Raw genomic sequence first — 23,594 nt, 5'->3', positions numbered from 1 at the left:
TGGTGCTTGTGAAGCCACAGCCAAACACATGTACAGAGGTAGGTCCAACTCTGCCTGGTGGCTCCTTCTTTTCTCCAGCTCTAGAGACTCAAGGATCCAGCTTGTTTTAAAGCTGGGAGTCCATTTTATGTTATATCATTACTGGTAAGTGACACTGTACCAGAGTTTTTCCACCTACATCGGTCTAAATTCAAACGAAGGATGTTTAGATGAACTAGTATTTCCTTTATTATATGGCTCTTTCCTCCTCTGAACAAAATTGTTAAAGTAATGCGTCAACTCAAACACAGAAGTTGTTTTCTTAACACCTCAACACTGCTAATAAATCACTGGAGTCCTTTGGTTAGTCACAAATTTGTGAAACCTAACAAATTGCTTTTCCACAATTCAATTTGGCTCTGTGTAAAATGGGTGTAATACCACTATTCACTTATGATCCTGTCAGAATTTTGCATAAACATCTGAATTCTGAAACTTTTCTGAAATTGCTTGCCAGTCTCTCCCCACATCTTTTCAAGATTTAAAACATTCTGCCCTTTTTTTTTTTTTTTTTTTTTTTTTTCCCCCCACAATGTAGAGAGAGAGAAAATTCCATTGTTTAAGAAGTTTTGAAAATGTTAGAGAAAAGAAGATATTAAAGCAGGCATGAGAAACGTTTGCAGAAAGTCTTGGATTAAGTGAGGAAGCAACACTATATATTGGCAGATGCTTATACTGCCCTTGAAATTTATTTCTTCCCTTGGTGAGGACATGTTTATTTAGTCTTTGTTATTTTAATTACTTATGTAATGATTGTTTTAAACACTGCAGATCCACCTTTTGAAGTGATGTTACAGCTATTATAAACTCTGTTCCTACAGCAGAAAAAAAGCAAAAACAAGCTCAAGAAAAGACAAGATATCAAACCAAAGTAGAAGGAGAAAGCGGTCACACATAACAGAGAGTGTGACTACAAGAAAAAGAAAGAACTGGAAAAGTCAAAATGATAAATACCAGAAACCATGGAACATTCCTCAAATAGGAAGCTTATGCTTGATTGATAACTTGGGGCATCAGCTGAATGCCTCTCACTTGCTGGCATCTTTGGCCAAAGAAAAGCACCGCCTTCTCAGTGGATGGAGTGAACTGTGGGTGTCAGGTGCCAAGGCAGAAGGAGCCAGCTCTCCATCCCCTCAGATGGGCGCAGCGTCCAACTCAGCCCTTCCTCCCACAGGCACTCACCACGGCAGGTGTGGGGTCTGAGCGCAGGGTGGCTGCTTTCCCCTCCTCCCCATCTTGGGGTGGGAATTCCCACCCACCCTGAAAGCCATCTCTAAGGGGAACAAACATGTAAAGACCAGCCTCATTCAGCCCCATGGAGCCTACAGGAAGGGGAGGGGGCCAGTGTAAAGGTATCCTTTTCTGAAGGGTGGGATGGACTGAGAGATCAGTTGAAAATATAAATAGCAAAGTAAATAAGCAAACAAATAAAGTTGCAAAGCTACAGTAGTTCTTCACCTCTGCTTTTACGTCCTCTGTATGAGCTTTATTTACTCTTAAAAATCTCGTCTGAAAAAGAGGCAATCATTTCAGCTCAGCTTCTTGAGACCCTACAGATATGTTGTAAATACAGGGTTTCCATATCATATACTTCAAATATTTCCACCTGACCATTATGTCTCAAAGCAGTCTATTTAAAGTGACTTCCAGTCTTCTAGTCCTAAGCAAATCATATAAAACAGAGCAAATATACTTCCCTCATTAAAATGTACCGATCTACTGCAGAGGAGTACACTTGATTGCAAATTGCCTCCCACACAGCTAGCTACTCGATCCTTCCTTCCCAGGTGACTAAAGCCTTCCAGAAAAATCCTGTTTCATTTCAAAGTGCCAAGTACCATGATCCAACTTTTCACACTTGTTTTTAACCCTTCTTTCATCTGCTGTAAGTTCCTCAGTATTTTTTCTGCTCATTCGCATAAGGCGCTGCAATCACAGAGGAGGATTCTGCACATGGCAAACACATCTGGATGCCAGCCCCCTCTCCATCACAGGACAACATCCAGACAGCAGCTACCATGTCACCTTCCACCCCTGCAATAAAATTTTGCCTGACCAGCCTTCCAACAATCACTCGCCTCCCCTCCATCCTTACAACTCACTCCTACGAATCCCAGCGCTTGTCATTTCTCCCTTCTTCCTCCAGCCACGGCCACATTGTGGCCACCTCAATGGCAAGCAGGTCCTGATGTGGCCTTTGGGCTCTGCCTGCCCTGCAGCACCTGCTCTGGGGCTGCGGTATCCTTGGGGTGGCAGCACAGTTGGAAATTCCTGTCATGGGAAAGAGCCGGGACGATTCATGAAACAGAGAATTCAGCTTTGCTCCAGCTGATGAGGAAAGATGGAGTAAAACATTTTACAATGCTACCTTAGGTGAGGAAAACACAAATAAGGTTTTTAAGAGTAAGCCATGACCATAGTAGCTTATGCTCTGAGTTGGCCAAACTAAGACTTTCTTAAAGGTGTGACTCCTGGAAAGTGGCTTTTCAGTTCTAAGAAGTCAGGAGCCAGGTTCTTTAAGAAACCTCGACTGGGACAGAAGAAATCAGGGACATGGTAAATCACTCTGGTAATCTGATGCACTGTGTTTACAAGCACATGCAGTTGACTTATATCAGATCAAAGTCATCAAAATCTACTAAAAATATTTAGCATACTGAAGAGAATCAGGAAATAATGTACTGTGCCTGAAAACCACCTACATCATGACCAAACAGAACACTTGCTTCAGCCAAACTCTTCTTTAGGGATGGAGGCATACAAATAGTTGCACCTATTGATATACATATGAAATAAAACAATCAATATATTTTTAATGTAGTATTTTAAATGGAGCATTAAAGAAGTAGATGATAATGCTTTAGATCTCATGAGTTACAGGTGTCATGAACTGCAGGTACTTTTTACATTGCACATATTAATTTACGCCATTTATTTAAGAATTTATAGCGATCACTAGACCATACAAAACCTTGATGTAATATTTGGATGTCATCAAAATGAAGATGTGACACACAACATCTCAAATATTTATTAATATAAAACCATTTGGAAATTTTCCACTCTTCCTGAGACAATCCAAAACCTCAGTCCGGCATTCCTAAACCTTCTTCTCACTAGCAGACACATTTTGCTATAAATAATCACGTATCCTCCAAAAATCATGAAGAGCCAAAAGCAGGTATGGTTACTTGTTTGTTTTTAGAAGAAAATAAGCTCAGATCTACATAAATGTAAATCATCCTGAGCTGATATCACTGATCTAAACAATAGGCTATTTTTACTGTGTTTTAAAAGGGAATTCAGGGAAAAATTTCCTGATTCAATGTATTCTCATACATAGCATTCCAAGAAAACAATCCAGGTGACAAATGCAATGTACTACAGCTAAGCCCCAGGGCACTATTTTTCAACTTCGTCTTACCAGAAGTTACAGCCTAGTCTAGAAATTCAATTTCCCTTATTTTGGAAATAAACTTATTTATTGGTAGGTTACCTTAGAAACATCCTCCTCCTTATAACTCCTACAAAAAATTTTTCAAGTAGCTAAGAAATTGACTTATTTCATTTTTCAGATACCTAAATTTGGAATAAATACTAGTGATGATTAAACAATTACATATATTCATGAACAGATCTTTATATATTTTGGAAAAAAAGAACTTTTCATCTAACTCCTTTACAAACCACAGAAGTTCATGTTAGGTCAGTAATACAATTTTTATTCCAATAAGATTCTTTCTGCCTTCCTTCTGGATGAAGCATTTAATAGTTATCCTGATGTCACCTTTCAGTCTCCCGGAAAGTGGAGTGTATAAGGCTCCATCCACAGCCATATTTTCTACTTCTGTTAATATACTGTAAACATGGAAACAACTGCTTAGATCAATGTGAAGTCAATCTCCCTCAAGCCAAAATTTATGCTCTTATTCTCGTAAGCTTCAGGACTGCCAGGGCTGTAAGACAATTTCTCATCTAAAACACAGATTAAATCTGTCTGATTACCTGACAACCACTTAAAGAAGTGGCAAACGTTACACATTTTCATAGTCCTGCCATTGTGGGTGTGAAATGAAGTCATCACTTCTATTCTGAATTTCAGTTACTACTTCTTCTCTCAAGTACTGAACCAAACAGAAAGCAAATCACACAATGCATTAAAATTCCCACCTAACACCTCCCCAGCTCCCAATGACAACTGCAGTGCAAGATGATCCAGAGAATTAATTCACACAGGAAGGGAGGTATGTGCCTCCCTACCGAGCAGGGTACTTGTACCTCCCAATGCATGGTGCAGGGGTTATGTGTGCGTGTGTGTGTATATATATTTATATATATATTTCTATATACATATACATACGTACATACAGGCGGTCCCAGTCTCCCATCCATGGAACTATGGAAACATTTTGTGGAATAAAAGAGTGACAACTGATGGGGAACATTGTAATACCATAAGGATGACACCAAGTGGAATCAAATGAAGGGTGTAGAGGCAAACTACCTGCAAGGTTTTCTACATGTGGCATGCGTGATTCTGCAATTCAAACAAGATCCTTTGAAGCACCCTTTTCTGTACCAAATCTGAGGCCAAAACCAAACTGGATTCATCAGCCTGCAGCCCAAGTCCCAGAGCATCAGAGCAACAGCAGGATCCCGTGCTGTTACAGCAGAGGACAGACAGCAACATGGCCTGGGAGAGGCGTCTGGGAGGAATAACTCTAACCTAGCACTTTCATCTGCTCCCACAGAGCTGTGAGGAAGCCTTTTTCCACGCGGTGCCTAGGGCATGATGAGAATGACTGCACCATGGGCGATGGGAAGCTCAGCTGAGCTCCCCCTCATGCTCCAGAACACTTCACAGCTCCTGGGGCTGTCTGCTGCTGCCCTGGCAGATGCCACAAATCCAATCAGTGTATCAATATTCTGTCGGGTTTTGCAGGATAAGCCTTGTAAAGTAACAGAAGAATGGCAGTTTAAAAAAGGTTATATTTGAGCCAAGTAAACACCTGGAACTTAACATTATGAAGCAAAAACTGCTTTTGTGGATCCTGGACTCTGTTGCAAGCCTCTACAGTCTCTACTCACTGTAGACGGTCTCCATTTTGAGAGCCTGACTTTAAATTTGAATCCTAACCCAGCATTTAACTGAGGTGGTTGTAAACTGATGTTTCAAGAAACCTGAAAGAGACAGTGAGTGGCAATCTGCCCTAGTGACTCCAGCTATTACTGGTTTGCTCGTATGAAGTGTAGCAACTAATTTTCTATTAAAATTGCCCTTCATCCCCAAACACCTACTGAGTGCAAATGCAAACTGTGTCAACAAAAAAATTTATATGGATTTAATGATTGGGTGAAGTACAAGGTAAAGCACCCAAGAGAGAAGGAAGCCTGCTCAGTTACCTCTTCCACAAACAAGTACAGCCTCTTGATAATCAGTCTCTTGTTTATGAGTTAAAAGTGTCCCTTATGGCTCTCCTTAATCCTTTATGAAATATTCTGCCTAACAAGGGAGCTGTTGTGCCGTAGGTATACAAAATGCAGCTGCTCAAACTCCTAATGCCTGCAATGAAGACAGGCAAGCAGTTACAATTTAAAAACAAAAGCGGAATACACGACTTGAATTTCCCCAACAGCAGTGTTGTCAAAACTTTCATTAGCACCAAAGCAATAGCACAAGAAACATTGCAACACGTAGGGGGGGCGGTGGCCAACTGGCACACAAGGACCATGCTCGACAGTAGGGTCCAGATGTTTCTAAAGAACCAGCACTTCCAGTAGATTGATTATACAGAAACCTTCAGGAAAAGTACAGCCTCCACCCCCTGCGAAATATTTTCTATTGTAATTTGTGGGTGTTTAATAATCAATGCAATTACTTTGCTAGTTAGTGACTCATCCTGATAGGCACAGCAGCAGTTTGGCCTCTAACCCTCCTCCAAAACCTAGCTTCAGATCTGTCAAAGAGAATTACAGGATAATACATCCGGATCTACCTTCTATTAATTTTCATTGGACTTATTTTGCCTTTTTTTAGGGCCAGATGCAACAGTCTTCAAGCATGATCAGTCTGAAGTAAGCATAACCTCAGTTCATCAGAGCTGAACATGGGAGGATGGCAAATACCACCTTCACAGAACACAATCTGTGTTGGGGCATCTCATATTCCAGGAAAACAAAACGAATATATTAATTCCTTGGAGAACCATATCTCACTTGCGAGTATAAGAAACGAAGCTGGGGCAGCAAACAGCATTTATATATAAATGTACATTTATATATATGCAACATTTATGTATATGTAGCATTTATGTATAAAAGCACACAGCCACCACATGCCACTGGGTAACAACATTAGACAAAATGCATTGTGGAGCTTGCTGACAGTGTTCAAAAACCACCCGTGCAACCAGCACAGATATATTCTACATCCCTTTCTTGAACTAATTCTGTGACTTCACTTTTAAGTTCTTACTCTACACTAAATTTCCAAGAAGTGTGTGCAGTTGAGGGATCAGCCTGATTGCCCCAGCAGTTCTATTTCTGCCTGCTGGAAACATGCTCCATCTGCCATCTCATTTTATAGAAATCAACAAGTTCAACTTTCACAGATCACAAAACTCATCTGCAAGGTCTGAGAAATATATTAATACATGCTTCAAACTCGTATCTGTCAAACACCAAAAAAAAGTCCAAAACGTCTTTGAATCATACTAGCAAAAATAATAACATGATTTTGTGCTTTTGTAGTATTTTGAGGCCAGCACTGTGGTTTGGATAGGCTTTGCAAATAAGAATACACTATAAGTCAAATAAGAATACATTATAAGTCAAAGAACAGTTCCATGTTTTTCCTTCACTATCTGTTAAATAGTGGAGTTTTTTCAGAGTTAGACAACAAAGTTTTATCATACTAAAACAAAAAACCTCTGATTCAGTCTTCTAGTCTCCATTTTAACTGTGTACTTCAAGTTTCAATCTGTTTAAATCCTTGAACGTTGCTGCCCACCTGCTATTTTAAGGGGCTACCAAGCTCTCAACTAAGAAAAGGAGAGATAATTTAAGCAAATTACTTAGTGTGTATAGTGCCTAAAAAAATGTGTCAAGGATGGAAGGCTCACGCACATTCTTTTCCTTGAAATCATGCTGGTTTCAGGAAGTCGGGACCTCTCCCTGAATGTACATAAAAGCTCTTAATTAAAAAAAAAAAAACCCACTTCTCAAAATATTTGTGTAAGCAATTAAGGGTGCATTACACAATCCTACAACATTGCTGCCCTTTGTATTTCTGAAGCACTTGTGAAAAGAAAAATGTAGGTACTGGTTGAATTCCCTCAAGAAGAATTTTTGTTGGACAACAGATGATGACAAAGCATGAAATTAATCTGCAAGTGCTGAACAAGATGCAAAAAGAATGAAAAATATGTAATGACTTGACAAAAAAATTAGGAGCAGGTGATTTATTCCTGTTATCAAAATGCTGCTTACACAGTTGTCTTTGTAGAGCATTAAGCCTTGAAACTGGAAAAATTACTGAAAAACACATAATCGGTACTGTACTGGGAGATGTTTGCTTGCTGTTTATTTATTGAAAGCAATAATGGCACCATGAAAATGTACAGATTCTGTATGCCAAAATTTGTTTCTTAAACTGACTAGGTAAGACTAAACAGAATAGTAAAAGGATGGCAAATCAGCCCACAGCACTCCTGTTACTGCTTCTGGTTCTGCAATCATTTAACTCCTGGGCCTTTGCAATGAACACCATATTCAATTTTAAGACGATATAACATCCAGTCAGTGAGTATGGACAAATCACTCTGCAATCCTTGATGAAGGGACTGTTATGGAATTGAGAAGTGCTGCTGTTAGACATTTATTACAAAGTAGTAAACTTGAGGTATTTCATGGCAGGAAATATTATCAAGGTTTTATTTTCAAAACACTGGCCAACGACAATAACTTACATGCTGTAACACGGCAGAATTGGATCCGAATCCTTCCTGATTATAAATCTCAAGTAGCATTGCATTAGATCACATTTTGTATATGCTGTATAGTAAGGCAATTTTCTATTCCATTCCACAATGTACTTTGGCACGCATTAGTACAAAAACCCAGAGATCCTCCAGCGGATTGTTATTTCGCCGAGTAGTGAAAATCATGAAGTTAACTCTCACCCTCTGCGTTGAAGAGATAAATCTAGATGTGCACTTTGCCACCTGTTGACACTGAGAACGTGACCCCCTATGCAAGTTCCTCCTGCGCGCTTTCGGCCCTCCTTACAAGACTGCCTCCGTTGTCATTACCCAGAGGGTGGGGACTCCCCCAGAGAAGACAAACCAGTGGAGCACAGCACGGAGGGGAGGCAGCTCTTCCCTGTCCCCTGGCAGTTCTCCTGCCCTGCTCATAGGGAACCCCTGCTGCTTCTGTAAATACAGCCTCAGAGTGAAGACAAGCGTCCAGCGAGCTGTACAAACACAGGACTGCAGCCTGTAACTCCTCCAGGATGAAAAGTTTCTACTGCTCCCAGATTCAATTGTTTTCCTTAAACCAGTTTTGAAGGTCATACATCAAGGAACTATTTCATGCTCTAATATGCACTTTATTATTTGTAAGTGATTTCCTACCAGACAAGTGGTTTGCAAGGACAGAGAACACTCATTTCCTTTTACAGATTTGATTCGGAAATAAATGCTGGCAACATCATGTGACAAACGGGCAGCATCCACAACTTAAGCAACTCTCACAACTGTATCAGAAAGTAATGGAAAAGCCAGTCTGCTGCTGCCAGATCTATTTAGCCTCCTACTCCACTGCTCAAGTTTTATCTAAATTCTTCAGCATTATCTCTCTTCTTTTGACACTTCTTCCTGTCCTTATCCATGTGCAGAAACCTAGCTTCAGCACACCAACTTACTCATTCTTAAATACTTATAATAGTAGGAAAAGGTAATACAAGTCTTTATTATATCTCTGTGGCTAAACTAAATTCAGTTTCAGGAAATTTTTCCTTCTAATTAACAACCACAAGTATAGATATATGTATATGAGTAAGGATTTCCTATGAAACGTGAAAACTTTTTAGTCTTTTGTAGCTGATAGCTGTTGCCTTTTAGAACTCTTCCAGGAAATAATTTGCTACAATTGCATGAACTACTAATTTTGACTATCTGAAAGTAATGTATTTTAAAGGAACCCCATCATTTGAAGATGTGCTTATAACATTTATGGATGCAGAATTACTCTATCTTATTATTCAGTAAGATTAAGGTATCTTAATAAAGCTCTGAGAAGTAATACAAGTAAATGCAAGTAAATCTTGGCTGCAATTTATATAACTTCCAACATTCTTCTAATGCCAGTTCCCACAAATCTAGTGCTGATGAGCCTCAGAAATCAACCTTTACAGACTAATTTAGAAGAATTTTAGCTAACAACTTCAGAAAAGTAAAATTTTTAATTCCCACTATTTGGTTCTCAATTCCCATTCCAAAGCGTACATAATTTTCAAGAACTATGATAACAACATCCTATTATGTATAACATGGAAAGAATGTATATGCAGTAACAAATGAAATTGTTGGGGCATCAGAACCTAAGTATTTTTTGTTAGCCCATAAATAATTTTACTACTCAGAAACTGCTTAGAAGTCAACAGAAAGCTATATCCATATGAATAAAAATCTGTGTCTTGACAAATACAGATGACTAGAGACTGTACAACTTGTGGATGGGAAATTCTGTTGGAATTTCAGAGCTGAAAGTCACTAAGGGGGCCCAGCTGTTTGGCATGTAGACTTTCCAGAAAAAAAAGACTTTATAGAGCCCAAGATAGCTTCTTCCCTTTCCTTACCAGTCTTTTATTTACTATTTACTGCAGGATTATTTCTCACTTGAAATGTAATCTAACATGAAAGCTGCTGATCAATATTGCAAACAGATGATTAGTGTCTTGTGACTGCCAAAGAACTGCTAATGAATCTCAACAAATGATGCTGAACCCGGGATGTGAGGTAAAATAATTGAATTGAGTGAGATAATAAAACTAGGTAATTCCTTCAGTTTAAAAGGCAAATACTGCCAGAACTCATTAAACAGAAAGAAATTATTGTCTTGTCTCAGAAATGATAGGACATCCATTCCTTTGGATTAATTAAAATCAAACTGCCGCCAACTGCAGCACTGCGTACCTGAAGTAAAACACAGAACTTGGGAGTTTGAGGTCATTGATATTGGACTTTTCCAACATCCAACAACTGAGGTGAGACTCCAAGGAGCCTCCTTGCACCTTCTCCCCCTTCTCGTCCCTTCAGCTACTGCTCAGCTCTAGAGCCTGCCAGGGCCACCACAGGGCCATCAGCAACCTCCCTGCAAGACGAGCGGTTGCACACGAACACAAAGGACCTGCTGGATGTCGCACCCGGTGAACAAATTTAATTCAGCTGGATCTGGAGAGAAAACCTGAGCAAGGCCTTGAAACAAAGCGAAGACAAGTCAGGGAAGGACTTTTGTTGCCTTCTGTTAAGAAAGCCAACCAACCAACTTCAGAATGAAACGGAGAAATAAATAACGCCTTCTAGCAGTAACCACTCTGAATTCCTAGGGAAACTCCATTCCACAGACATTCAGTTTTTTCAGAGCACTTGCTTCCTGTGAATGACTGAGATAGCTGGGCAACAAAAGCATACAGGTTATTCTCACCTGTCTAAATATCTTATCTCCTTGGAGAATGCCAGGAATAGGTGCATTGTAGACAATAGCCTTTAAACAACCACAGATTTTTGAGAACCGAAGGTAGTTAATCACCCGTAGTTACTTTTAATTAAACAAAAAACCAAAGATATACTTGATAAGCTCCTCTTCCTTTCTACCTGCCCACTGATCCATTGTTTATTAATCAATAGCTTTTTCAGTTTTCCAACTTGAAATACACTAGTGAGGGAAAGAGCCTTCTTCATTAATTCGACCAAAGACTTTGTTGGCAGTTAAAGCAGAAAATGTATGTAAACACCAGAAGTGAAATTCCTGATCAGTTGTAGCAAGTCAAACACTGTGAAATAATCCAATATCTACATTTAAAGCAAACAATATATATTTAAATACACAATGAAAAAGTTGTTTATTTCCAGGAAAAAAAGGTATTGACTTGGAGAACTCAAGACTCTAAACAGTACTTCAATCTGTCACACTTGGTGTATGCCACATTTAGTTAAACATAAATGCCTTCCTCATATGGAGCTGTTTCTTTTTTCAAGCTGTGGCTTCCTTATCTGCCTTTTAAAGACTGAGGTTTATTTTTAATGCAGTATAATTCAATTAAACAAACATTTGATATACATTTTAAGCTATTTATACAGATAAGTTAATTTCTCATCAGCAGGTAAGATGAGAAAATTTGTGTAAGAACTTTGCTTTTCAGGATTTGCCTTCCACAGGACCATGCTTTCAAATCATATTTATGCTGCAATAAAATGGCAACTAAAAATAAAGCCTTTGCCCTATTATACTTTTGTTAGTTTGATATTTTTTCACAAAGATTTATTTACGTGAAACTGTAATAAAATGCGGATAAAGAGCAAAGTGATCTTCACAAGAGAACAGTGACCCACAAACCAAAGTTTTGTGACTTTCCTATTGAAAACTAAAGGACACTCACATCCCCTACATAAGGTATGGTTTTTTGTTGCTCAGAATCCAAAAAATATACATTAGTTCTCTAACACATTCATTGACTTTTAGCGACCATATTGAAACACGAAAAAAAGCAAGTATTTTAATTAACTGGCTCTTCAATGCACTGTATTTGTACAATTTCTACTTCTTAATGTTTCCCCACACAGCTGAGTATTTAGCTCTGTCCTTCGGCGCCGGATGTTTCCCACACACAATGACTGTACTGAGCACATGTAGGCTGCAGCAAAATCTCACCAAGATTAGAGGACATTTTGCTTTTGCACCCCCAGGCACTCGGTGCAATGGGACCCTGATGTTGATTTGAACCTTTGGAGTACATAAACTCCTGTGCAAGGATCCAGTGGCCATCAGCATTTTCAGATATCTCAGATGGGGCAAAGCTTTAACCTGTCGTTCGCTCCTGGTGAGCAGGCTGGCAGAACTGTACCCTCAACACAGCCTGCGCAGGCTGCTGCTCCCTTGAACAATTACTAAAAATGTAGAGAAAATTTGGCATCCTAAACCAGCATTTTAGTACAACAGCAGTTGCACTTCCGTTGGTGGTGACTGTTGTGGACACCTACGAATATCTTTTCCTACACTTGCAGTAGGAACAAGATGGCAAACACATTGACCCAGCTGATAAACAATAGCTACAGGATCCATAGAGCTACACCACACATGAAGATAAAACGTAGGTCTGCAAGCAAACCCTAAAATAGCATAAATAAACATAGTTCAATTGTCAGTAACTGATCCATGATCATCTTGTTTATGATACACTTTTAAATTACAAGTCAGTGCTAATAGCCCCTTGATGCACAATTATTATCTGGTTCATTACTACATATACTTCTAATGGTACGAGCTGGTAAACAGCAAGATATTTATTATCAAGAGAATACTGAAAAGTGGTTTTCCCTTCAGAAGCAAGCAACAAGATAAACATATCTGCTTCTACTGAAGTAAACTGGCTAGCGGGATTCTAGAGACATTTTGGGGCTTTGGTAAAGCAACAGGCAGCCAGAATATGAATTATTGTATTTGCCATGTTTCAATTATATAAATTATAAAGACTCATTCTAAAACAGATGCCAAAGATTAGACAGCTAGCTGAATTGACATAATGTATTTCACCAAATGTCTTAAGTGGTTCCTGCTACTCCAGGTAAGCTGACTGAACTAAACATTTCCAAAAGGAAAATTGCATTAAGTTCCTAAAAATATGGTAGAAAACAATTTGCAGCAGTAGAGGACAACAAAGGTATGATGGAATATAATTGAATAAAACAGGTATCTTTGTTAGGTAACAGCCACAAGAAGAGAGTTGATAAATATTAAAAAAACAAACAAAAAACCCACCAAAAACCACCAGAAACAAACAGTTATGTTTGGTGTTTGTTTGTTTGTTTTTAAATTATTATTATTATATACAGATAGGAGTTATATATCACAAAGTTTTGCTAGATTAATTACACCTGATCAGTGAGTGAGAAGTTCAAATCTGTGAGTAGCAGCAGAGTAAGAGCAAAAACCTAACAGGAAGGCAAGTATTTCACAGGAGTGAGCCTCTGACAGCTTAATTGCATCATTCAAAAAGAAATCATGATTACAATGGTGGAAAAAATCCTTTGCCCAGAATACCTATTCTGCCTTGATAGATCAATGCAGATACACTGCAATTGCAGAGATGCAAATTAATTGGCATTACATTTTCAGATATTATGCTTCCTGCGACTAGAACAAAATGGTTATTAAACGTTTTGGTGAAACTGGGACATTTATAAAGCTAAATCATCAGTTCTACATCTTGCAATTTAAATTTTATATTTATACATTGTTTCTATATATCAACATATAAGAAAAGTTGATCTTTCCTAAATTTCAGTTCTCAAAATATATCTCCTTGCAAACATATTCCATAGTTACCTTTTTTAAAATGTTATTGAACTGTGTATCTGATTGCTAATTTAAATCAAGAAATTATAATGGCAACTTATAGAACAATTAAAACATTCTTCTGAATAAAAAAAATTATTCTTCATTAGTGCAGTATAAATGTGGTACACTGCAAAATGCAGAGTCAATCCTCTGACTTGGAAATTTTCTGATTGCAGATTTACAGCTACATCAGCAACTTCCAACTGTAATTTACTGCTATAGATACTGTATTCACATGTAGCAACTAACACTTACCTGCTCATAATGAAGATTTCCAGGAACAAAGTTAGGAAACTACAGATTGTCTAACATACTTCTGAGAAAACAGCTGCTGTGTGGCCATATCATTAGATTACAAGTCATAAACCAGATGTAAGATTGTGTGTCATAAACCATGACATATCCATCTTTGAGTTCTTTAGTTAAAACATTAAGTCAACCAATAAAGTGTGGAAATCTGAAAGTAATTCCCTCATCATTCATATTTTGCTACTCCTCTCCGACCTTAAGAAAAATCAGAAATAAAATGTATTGTAAAATAAAGTTAGCATGACTAGCACATCTATTTGTATATTCAGCATCCAAACTGTCCTTCCACATCCAGAGCATTTAGTATCAGCACTAACAACTTAAAGAGTCTTCGAAGAAAAGCATGCACTTTATTTGTGGATGCATTGATTTTTCCCTAATGGCCTGTGAAACAAACCAGTCACCTCTGGTCTAACTCAGGGCTCCCATGCTGTCATGCCAAACCACTGGGATGCCCGAGCCAGAGGATGACAGAGGCCATTCCTGGCTTTTCCCAGAGGTGATCACCCATCCCTCACATAGAGCATCTCCCTGAAAATTGTCATTCTGTCCCTCTTTCAAGGGCCACTGCCCAGGAAAGGCAGTGTCCTGCACAGACACCTCCCTGGCTCAGTCTTGGGGTGGGAGCTCATCTGGGCCAGTGTGAGAAGTAGGAGAGAGATGGACACACCACTGGGATGGAGGGTCCAAGCTTTCCCTGGGCACTGACAGTGCCCAAGGAAAACACCAGCTGCACATGCACAGGCTACACTTTACTTGACTTGCAGTTAAAACTTTTAAGAGAGATAAATCAAATATGTCAATACATAATGGGACAAGTGATCCCATTCTCTTCCACTTTACAAAACCAGTCAGAATTCTTATGAGGTATGAAAAAAAAATAAATCTATTTTTACTAAATTATTTAAGTTCTACCATGATATCCCATGGAAAACAAGCGTTTTCCATATCTCTTTCTAAGTATAAACAGCAAGACAAAAAAACTCATGTGCTCTTCCAAAATTATTCCAGCACAGGTCATAAAGTACTTCAGCTGCAGCTGAAGCATGTCATAGCTCAATACTGAATCCTTACACTCACTTTTCAGATGGTTACCACTCAGAGACCCAGGGCAAGCATGTAAGAGAGTCCAAAGAAAGAAATACAGCATACCTTTGCTTTTTCTTCAAGAGTTTAATTTTCTCTTTGAGACTTTTGTTTAAAAATTATTAAAAAAAAAAAAAAAAATCAGTCTTATCCAGATCACTGTAGAGTTATAAAAAGAGGGAAACCCAGTGTATTGCTATCCATTTCATTAACTATTCTGTGTTAGATGGAAACTACTAAATATTGTGTCAAGGCAATCAGTTCCAGTGTTGCATCTCACCTTTTCTTTTTTTGAACAGTCCAGACCATGCACTCTAGGAGCTTGCCATATTACTGTTATAATTTTTTAAGAAATTGAGGATTTTTGTAACACTCTGATTTCACTGTTTAACATAAATAATACTGTAATAAACCAATCATGCTGGCAGAAGTACAGCACACTACTGGAAACACCTGTCTTGGAGGTGATTTGGATTGAGCAACTGGGTAACGCTTTGGACAGAAATTATTCAAGTCCCTGTTGGCACATTCAACATGAGCAGATCAAGTATATGGCTAGATGCTGTGTTATTTTTTGCAATTCAATAACAGTGCAAATAAGAACTGAGAATATTTGTCCCATACAAACATAAAAAAAGCAGTTATATCAGTGATGAAAAAAATATGAAGTACACTGTGATTGTTGGTTTGCCTACAAATTCCCATGTAATAATCCTAACAAACTACCTAAGAAAATTTCAAATGTAGCAAAAATGGGTTTTGGAGGTGATCTGGAACACAAGTTCTGCTTATGAAACTTTTTTATGTATTAAACTTTATATATTTGCCAGATTCCCCAAATTACTGAAACTATGGCCAACAGGCTAATGAAAGGGAATCATAATTCTTAAGACTATGGTGTTCTAGGACAAAAATCAAGTAGCTATCGCCAAAGATAAATCAGCTTTTCTAACCCAACCATCCCAGGGAGTGGACAACTGCCTAACTGGGGATTTTGCCTGACAAAAGGGGTAGAAGCTGTAAAGAGAAGTTTCTCACTGGCTTCTTAAGGACAAGGGTAGGTAGCATATGTGGCAGAGAAACAGCAAACAATGAAGGCACTGGAGGGGAATGATTCTTTCCTTTCTGGAGGATAAGCCAGCAACAAGGACAGCACAAGGAGAAGCAAGAACCTTAGAAGCATCTGCCTTCAGCTGAGCAAATCCTCCAGAACAGGTAAGAACACGTGATGGGAACGTGGTCACTACAATGACTGTTTTGGTCCAGGTCCATTTTTTTCCTATGCTAAAAGTACAGGTTGTGGGGAAAAACCTTCTTAAATCTACATATGCACCGTCTTTGAGAAAGTACCTGAAGAACATGGCTGTACTTGAATTAATATCAGATGCAACATTCCCTTTAGAGAAATAGACATTTTTGAAACGCTACTCCAAAATGCGCTTAGGTTCCACACTCAAGTTTTGACGTTATTTATCAGTGGTATATTTCAACCTCCAGAACATTTAATTTCTCTCCTATTCGTAAAGCTCCTATGATATGGTTGAGAACTAGCCTATGACTAGATCCTTTGTGCCAGAAAAGAGACTCTGACCTCCCAGCCAAACTGTAGGGGGAAAAAAATATCCCTGAACATGTCCTCAGGTGGGGAGCTCCCCCTTCTTATGCTAGCTCTCAAACAAGATACATGTTTTCAATGTGATTTTGATTTTCCTTGATGTACTGTTAAAAGCCAGGTTACTCTAATATATAGAGTAGATGGGAGGTAATTTTTTATTCCAAATTGGTTGTCTATTCCACTACACAGCTGGGAGGAGAAGGAGGAGGTTGGAGAGAAAGAAAGCATTCAAAATAATCGGAATATGAGAAAAAGAATAAAATAAATATTCCTAACAGGAAATGAGCCATTCTTAAGAGAAACTTTCAAAACTTGAAGGAAAAAAGGTCAGTTCTAGTGACTAATTTCTTCACTTGACAAGAATTCACAACCATCACAGCTAACCCTCCTGCAATTATAAAAATGCCCTGACTGATGCCGTCTTGTGACTTCAACAGTATTTTGTAAAAACAAAACAAACAAACAAAAAAAAAACCATAAAAGAGTGATTTTTTATTATTTTTCTCTGGCAGTCTAAAACTTTTACTTCCTTCATTTGATTTCTGATATCCTAAAGACCTCTCAATAAACAAAGAGTTTTAATGTGGAAAGTATTTCACTTGAGCCACACCAGTGTGTGTAACTCACTGCAGCAGACATTCTGATTATTTTAAAGGGCAGGGGAACAAATATGTAAATTTGCTTATGATGGTTTATCTTCAGATTTTAACAATGCAAAGTATCAAGGAGAAAACAAATAAACAGCAAGAGACAAGCAAAAGCATCTCAGAATACGTAAGGAGTGAATGTAGTCACTGAAAATTTGTTTTCCTCTTTCTTCAAAATTTCCAGTTGGATATCCAATTAATCTGGTAGAGAATGGCATAACTCTGTTTTCTTGCTGATAAAAAAGGGAGAAAATTTGAAAAAGAAAAAAAAAAAGTTTTAAAAAAAAAAAGTAGACATTCTGTGATTTCCAACATTATTGTGTAAGTGAATCTTTGCTCCACAAATCAGTCTCAGCACCTATCCTAAGCACCACCCTCATAGTAACTATGGAAAAAGTACTCATAGGAGCCATTGGTCCTCTGGAATTAGTATGGCAGGTAAGAGGATGAGTGGTGTTTGATCTTGGAGATTTAACACTAGAGTTACCTGTCTTGTTCTTCTGTTGTGAAGTAGCAGAAAAGAAGTATTAAGGAAAGCACTCTAGTTGAGAGGGACTAAAAGATCCACATTCATTTCTGCCTATGACTCTTCAGAGTGTTCTCTGTCAAAAAGCCCAAAAACCACAAACATCTGTACCCATAGTGTTCTGCTCTCCCTGTGCTGTTGGATTTTTTAAGGAAGTTCTATTTCACCTTGGCTCACCTATTTTAATGTATCTCCATTTTGTCAATTGGGCTTTAAGGTATTTTTGACTTTCTAACTTGTATCATCATTAGTCAAATTAAAAAATGATCCTTGATTTTGCAACAATAGAGATAACAGAGAATGACTTTACACAATTGTCTGTGTTACTAATCCTAACCTATTGTTTTCTTTCTACTGACAAATTTTATCTCACTCCTGAAATACTCATTTAAAAATATTCCTTAATTATTTAACATTGAACTATTTTTTTCCTTTTGACTTGCCATTTCAGAAGTTAGAATTATTCAATACAAAATAATTTGAAATTCAGCTGCAGCCAAAAATGACATATTTCTCAATTTAGTAACACCACTGCATGAGAAGAATGTAAGCAATATCTTGATTTTTATATATGCTTGCATAAAAACAGGGCAAACATTTTGTAAAACTTTCACAGAATACTCATGCCAGCAATTTCTAATAATCCTAAATGAATGGCAAAAATGCACTCAGTGGAATGTACATGTGCTTACAGAAGTAGATTACTATAAATGCTATCAGTAAGAATGATAATTTGCAAATTATTAAACTGCAAAGGTAAATAGAAGGTCAATTTTTATAACTTGATTCTGGCTTTGCCTAAAAGGATTGATGAGGAGCTAGTACAATTGTCAAATAAAGTCATGAATCCCCATTTTAGGCATCTATTTATTTCAACAAAATTCCTTAGAGATACTCCGTTTCTAAGAATTAATATTTTCTCCGGTCAAAGAATTTTGAAACTATTCTTTATATGAACTAACTTATTTATTTTTATTCACTTTCTCACACAAGACTCAAGACTTTATTTATGTGGCGGTTTTATTTCAGGCTATGTTTTCCTTGAGATTCAGAAACAGGAATGCTCTTGCATTTTTTCACATTATCCTCTCAGCACACCCCAGATCCAACACTCATGTAAAATGTCCCATGACTATCCTACATCCTTGCATAGAGGTTCTTTTCCTCTCCTAATTTCCTAACTTCTCTGTAAGAGTGAAGCTGAGAACAGCTGGTTTTCACCCCGCCCTTTACAAGTTGTTACAGCACTTAATGGAGTAATAGTTGAGACTATGGAATCGCGTATGGAAAGCATGCGGCACGTAAATGATTACAAATCAGCGCAACACATCAGCATCCAGCCATGCGGCACAGCAGCCAAGACCCCACCCTCTTCCAGCCAAAGGCCCTAGTGTGCCGGCTGTGATTCTGGGAGGAAACTAGCTGAGGGTGAAAGTGTTTTCTAGCAAGCGAAAGGGACAAAGAGCGTGATAGCTGACCTTGTTATTTCCTGGTTATTGCTCTTTGCGCTGGGGAAATGGGCATTTTAGCAACATCGGCTCGAGCGAGCCAAGATTGTCTGCTTTTTCATGGATTAAGATAACTTTTCCTTCTAGAGCGACCTTTGTTTTCTGTTTGGACAGCAAAATGACAACACCATGAACTGCTGCTGTGTTTGTTCACTCTTCCAGCAGCAAAGTTTTTTAAGACACATGCACTTAAAAATACAGTATGTACATCTTAACATGCATCAGTTAAGCCTATACTTATTATCTAAACCAAAGAGAATTCCTGCAAATCCAGTGAGCTGGTGGTCCTGTCAGTCCTCTGGGAAAAGAGATATCTCGCTCTGTCCTCCAACTGAAGATCAGGCAGAGCAGAAATCTGAATTTCCCAGATGACTGCTCTGACTGCCTTGGAAGCTCTCCCTGGCTGCACATTTAGCAGACAGTTTTTTTAGGAAACACTCTTCCAAGTTTTCTAGGATTCTTAAAAACTTTTGGTTTCAGTGAGTCAGCATTTCCAGACGAAAGGCTGCTGTACTGAAAAATTAATGAGTAGCTGTATTTATAATAACCTCTGAGATGATATTTATCAATTTTGTAGTTCTAACTGAACAGCTAGCTGTGTATTAGCTACTAACTTGAGCACCAGAACATGCCCTCCTCCTCCTCCAAAGACACTTGGGACTTAAATCAGTAAATTATTAAGAACTTTAAAATTTTACTGATGCAAATAAACTGTTCTTTCAAGGATGCATGCTCTTACAATGTCGATGCGTTTGTGTCTTTATGGAAAAGGGGAGAACTGCAACTTCAATATCAAATCAGTAGTTTCCTCATGGCTGCAAAACAAGGAACCTCACAGAAGAAGACACCCCACTGTGGTAAACAATCAAGATGTATTTAGAATTACCAAACTGTACCTTTTCATTTTGTAGTGTTTAAATACAGATAAACTGTAAGGGACTTAAATTATTAGAATGCTTCATTAGAAGTATATATACTTCTTGCTGCTATTGTAAATCAAGATGCACAGAGGAAAGCTTAATCATAGTTTTCTCACTTGACAGTATAAAATGTTTACTTTGGATATGGTTAGCAGTACTTTCTGATTAGGCCCAAAGGCCTGTGTAAACACTGAAGATTGAAGCCCGAGCATAATTTTTTGTGGACTTCAAAATGCCATTTGTGGACTTCAAAATGCCATTTGTGGACTGTCTGAAGACCCACTGAGACTGTATTAAGGCATTCATCCCTCTGCTGCTTCAAAAATCCAGACAAAAGCTCCTGTTTGCTGTGGCAAGAGGGCAACGCACTGGTACTGTACGTAGCAGGCAAGAATGGACACCTCCAAACATGAAACAAACCCACCTCTCTATATCTGCAGCTCATGAAACCTGCTATTTGTGCCAGGACTAATTCAAGGAGGAAAAAAAAAAAAAGAAGTGGTAATTTCAAAATACCACTTCAAAATTATTGATGACTGGTACACAGATAACACATTTTTGTACAGTCCATCCAGAGTGAATACACAGTAATTACTTGAAAATTGGTTGTTGCTTTATATGAAGCACACTATGTCACCACAGGATTACTCTTCCATTACTGCTACGATGAACGTGGATAAGCACAATGTTACTGCATGTAGTACATGCATTCTGATGTTACCATAGGAAACCAATTCCTTAAGCCACAATAATCTTTGCAACTAAGCTAAATCAGGTTATAATAGTTAAGTGTAGCCTGTACCTTTGAAATATCTGTTCTCACATAACTTTTAAATATATTTTTTAAATTTATATTAAATCCGTGTGTTCAGAACCATGGAACACACTACCACAAAACCGAACACACTTCTATGGAAAGAAATTCCTTTTAAGTACAAATATTTATTCTTATACTTCACTGAAGAGGAAAGAAGGAAAAACAAAGATTGTGTCATGGCACATAAAACCACTTGCATTTTCCCATACAACTGCCCTCTCAAGACAGCACAATGTTTCTTCAACAGCAGAATTTCTAAAAGCAGGTACGGGTACACAAAGTTTCTTACAAAGGTTTCCTTACTAGTAAAATAGCCCCATGCAGCAAAATCATGACCAGGTTTCAAGCATCCTTCTTCAACTGCCGTGGTACATACTGTTTTTTATGAAGTATTCTCAGAGCATGCACTGTCAGCACAGCACAAGTGTGACACGTAAGTCTAAAAGGAACGCCCAGTACCCACACAGAAGATATCAGCTCACATGTTGCATTACCTGGAATGTGTTGTATTGAGAAAACAATGACGAGTCATTTAGAGAAGTTCCCTGGAAAAGCCCAGTAATCCCCACCCAAATATACACACAAAAGACTTGATTTATTTCAGAAAGATTCAAGAGTATTCCTGGAGACTCCTTCCTATGCAACCTCTCTCTGTTCTGATGGATGCAGCCGAAAAAAAAGCACAAAGACGATGCTCTCACTAATCTAACTTCAGTTATCAGATTGAAGCAGTTATTGTAATCTTAAAATGTTCTCTTTAAATCACCTGATTTTCAAATGATCCCACAGAATACTTCAGTAGTCCTTGGATTTCGTAGGAAAGTAAGCAACATGATTTGCCTAAGTCTTCCAACTCGCAAGGAAGTTAAACTCACAAAAATTTATGCTCAAATTTTAATCCTTTCTTCTGCAAACTGTCACAGCTTAATTTTCTTGAGTCTTAGCTCATGAAATAACTTCATACTAGATCACACCATATCTGTACTTGGCCAATTATGTTATAACAAACAGAATGCAAACTAAGTTAAATTAAGTTTCCATTTTAAAGAGAAAGAATACAAAGTTTTGTTCTACCTAATTAAACATAAGCATGTTTAAAAATTTTGAAAAAATTAAAGATTTAAACTGTGATGGAAATTAACTGATCACTTAAAATTACTATACCCATGCAGACCACCAAGGCAAAGTTTTTCACAATCAAAATGAAAGTTGGAGATCTACTCTTATTTGGCAAACAATTGAAATAAGATTATTTCAGGTGTATATAAACAACTGCAATTATCATCTATTTATTTTTGAAGCCTAAAAGAAATGGCTCTGCCCACAGGAAATGGAAAGCAAAACGAAAATCTGTTTAACACTCCTGAAACTTTATCTGTAACAATTTCCGAAGAAGTCTACCTTTACTTGAGGGAAAAATGAATGGAGTAACCCTGTTAAACCAAACACAGTGTGGTGCTTTTGAAGTCAGATGATGAAGCTGGCTAGCCAGCTTCTGGACCAATTCTGAATACAGAGACTTCGTTTGCCTCTCGCTGTGAATGCCAGTGGTGGACTCTCGAACCTGGAAGCAGCAGAAGCAGCTCTGCGTCCATGGACCCCGGCAAAAGATCACAGAGCTCCTGATGAGAAATGCTACCAAAACCTCTGCTCAAAACAGTGAAGTGGCTGCACCCTCCCAGTATTCATGACCACAACTCAATCTTTCCTGATTCTTATTTGAAGATTGACTAAAGTCCCTTTTGCCACAGCTGTAACCCTTTCAGCGTGTACACGTCATGAACATGAAGGCTCACAGTTAGTGTTGTTTGTTTGTTTGTTTGTTTTTAATAAGGAGGAGCCATACAAGATAAGGAAAAAGAATATAAACTCGAAAAAACCGATGCAGTTTTTTACTGGCTGTGCCATTCCATGTGATCGTGTCTTTCAGAATAAACTTAAAATTTCTCATGTTGCAAGAGCATCTCTAATAATTCATCTATTTATATATTGTTTGTTCTATCTCACTCATAATCCTAGCTTCTAAAAAGAGCATAAATCAATGAAAATAAAAAACATAACAAAGAGGAATTACATGCTCCCTTTCAAAATGTTAGCATTAATACAGAACAACTATAAACTGTCTTTCAAAATAATCAAAACTCTTATGACAGACTTCTAATGAATTTTTAATTAAAATCCACTAATTCACAAAAAGTCTTTGTAAGAAAGCCCAGCAAATCCAGTTCCTCTTTCCTCTAGAGGAACAGACTTGAAGCACAGAAAAATCACTTGAAAGAGTGATATCTGATGGCTAAAAAAGCAGTAAGAGGCACATAAAAGACTTTGCTCACATTCTGGCAGGAATTCCAAAGAATTAGATGAACTCTTTCCAGCCTGAGTGAAAACAAGAGAACTCTCAGCTCCACGTGCGCAGAGGTGTGTGTCAGACAACACATCCACGTGAACAGTGTCTGTTACTGATCCAGGCATCTCCCAATTCTCTGTGTACTCAGTTCACAAGACGTAGA

The 23,594-nt window shown here is 38.0% G+C and overlaps 1 protein-coding gene across 2 annotated transcripts in view; it reads right to left on the bottom strand.

The window, feature by feature from the left end:
- GNAL (G protein subunit alpha L) overlaps nt 1-23,594 on the bottom strand; it is a 177,509-nt gene that overhangs the window by 53,686 nt on the left and 100,229 nt on the right. The gene's annotated exons all lie outside the window — the stretch shown is intronic.

Source organism: Hirundo rustica, chromosome 1 (assembly GCF_015227805.2).
Source record: "Hirundo rustica isolate bHirRus1 chromosome 1, bHirRus1.pri.v3, whole genome shotgun sequence".
Classification (NCBI taxonomy): domain Eukaryota; kingdom Metazoa; phylum Chordata; class Aves; order Passeriformes; family Hirundinidae; genus Hirundo; species Hirundo rustica.
This window is presented reverse-complemented; position numbering and strand designations above follow the sequence as displayed.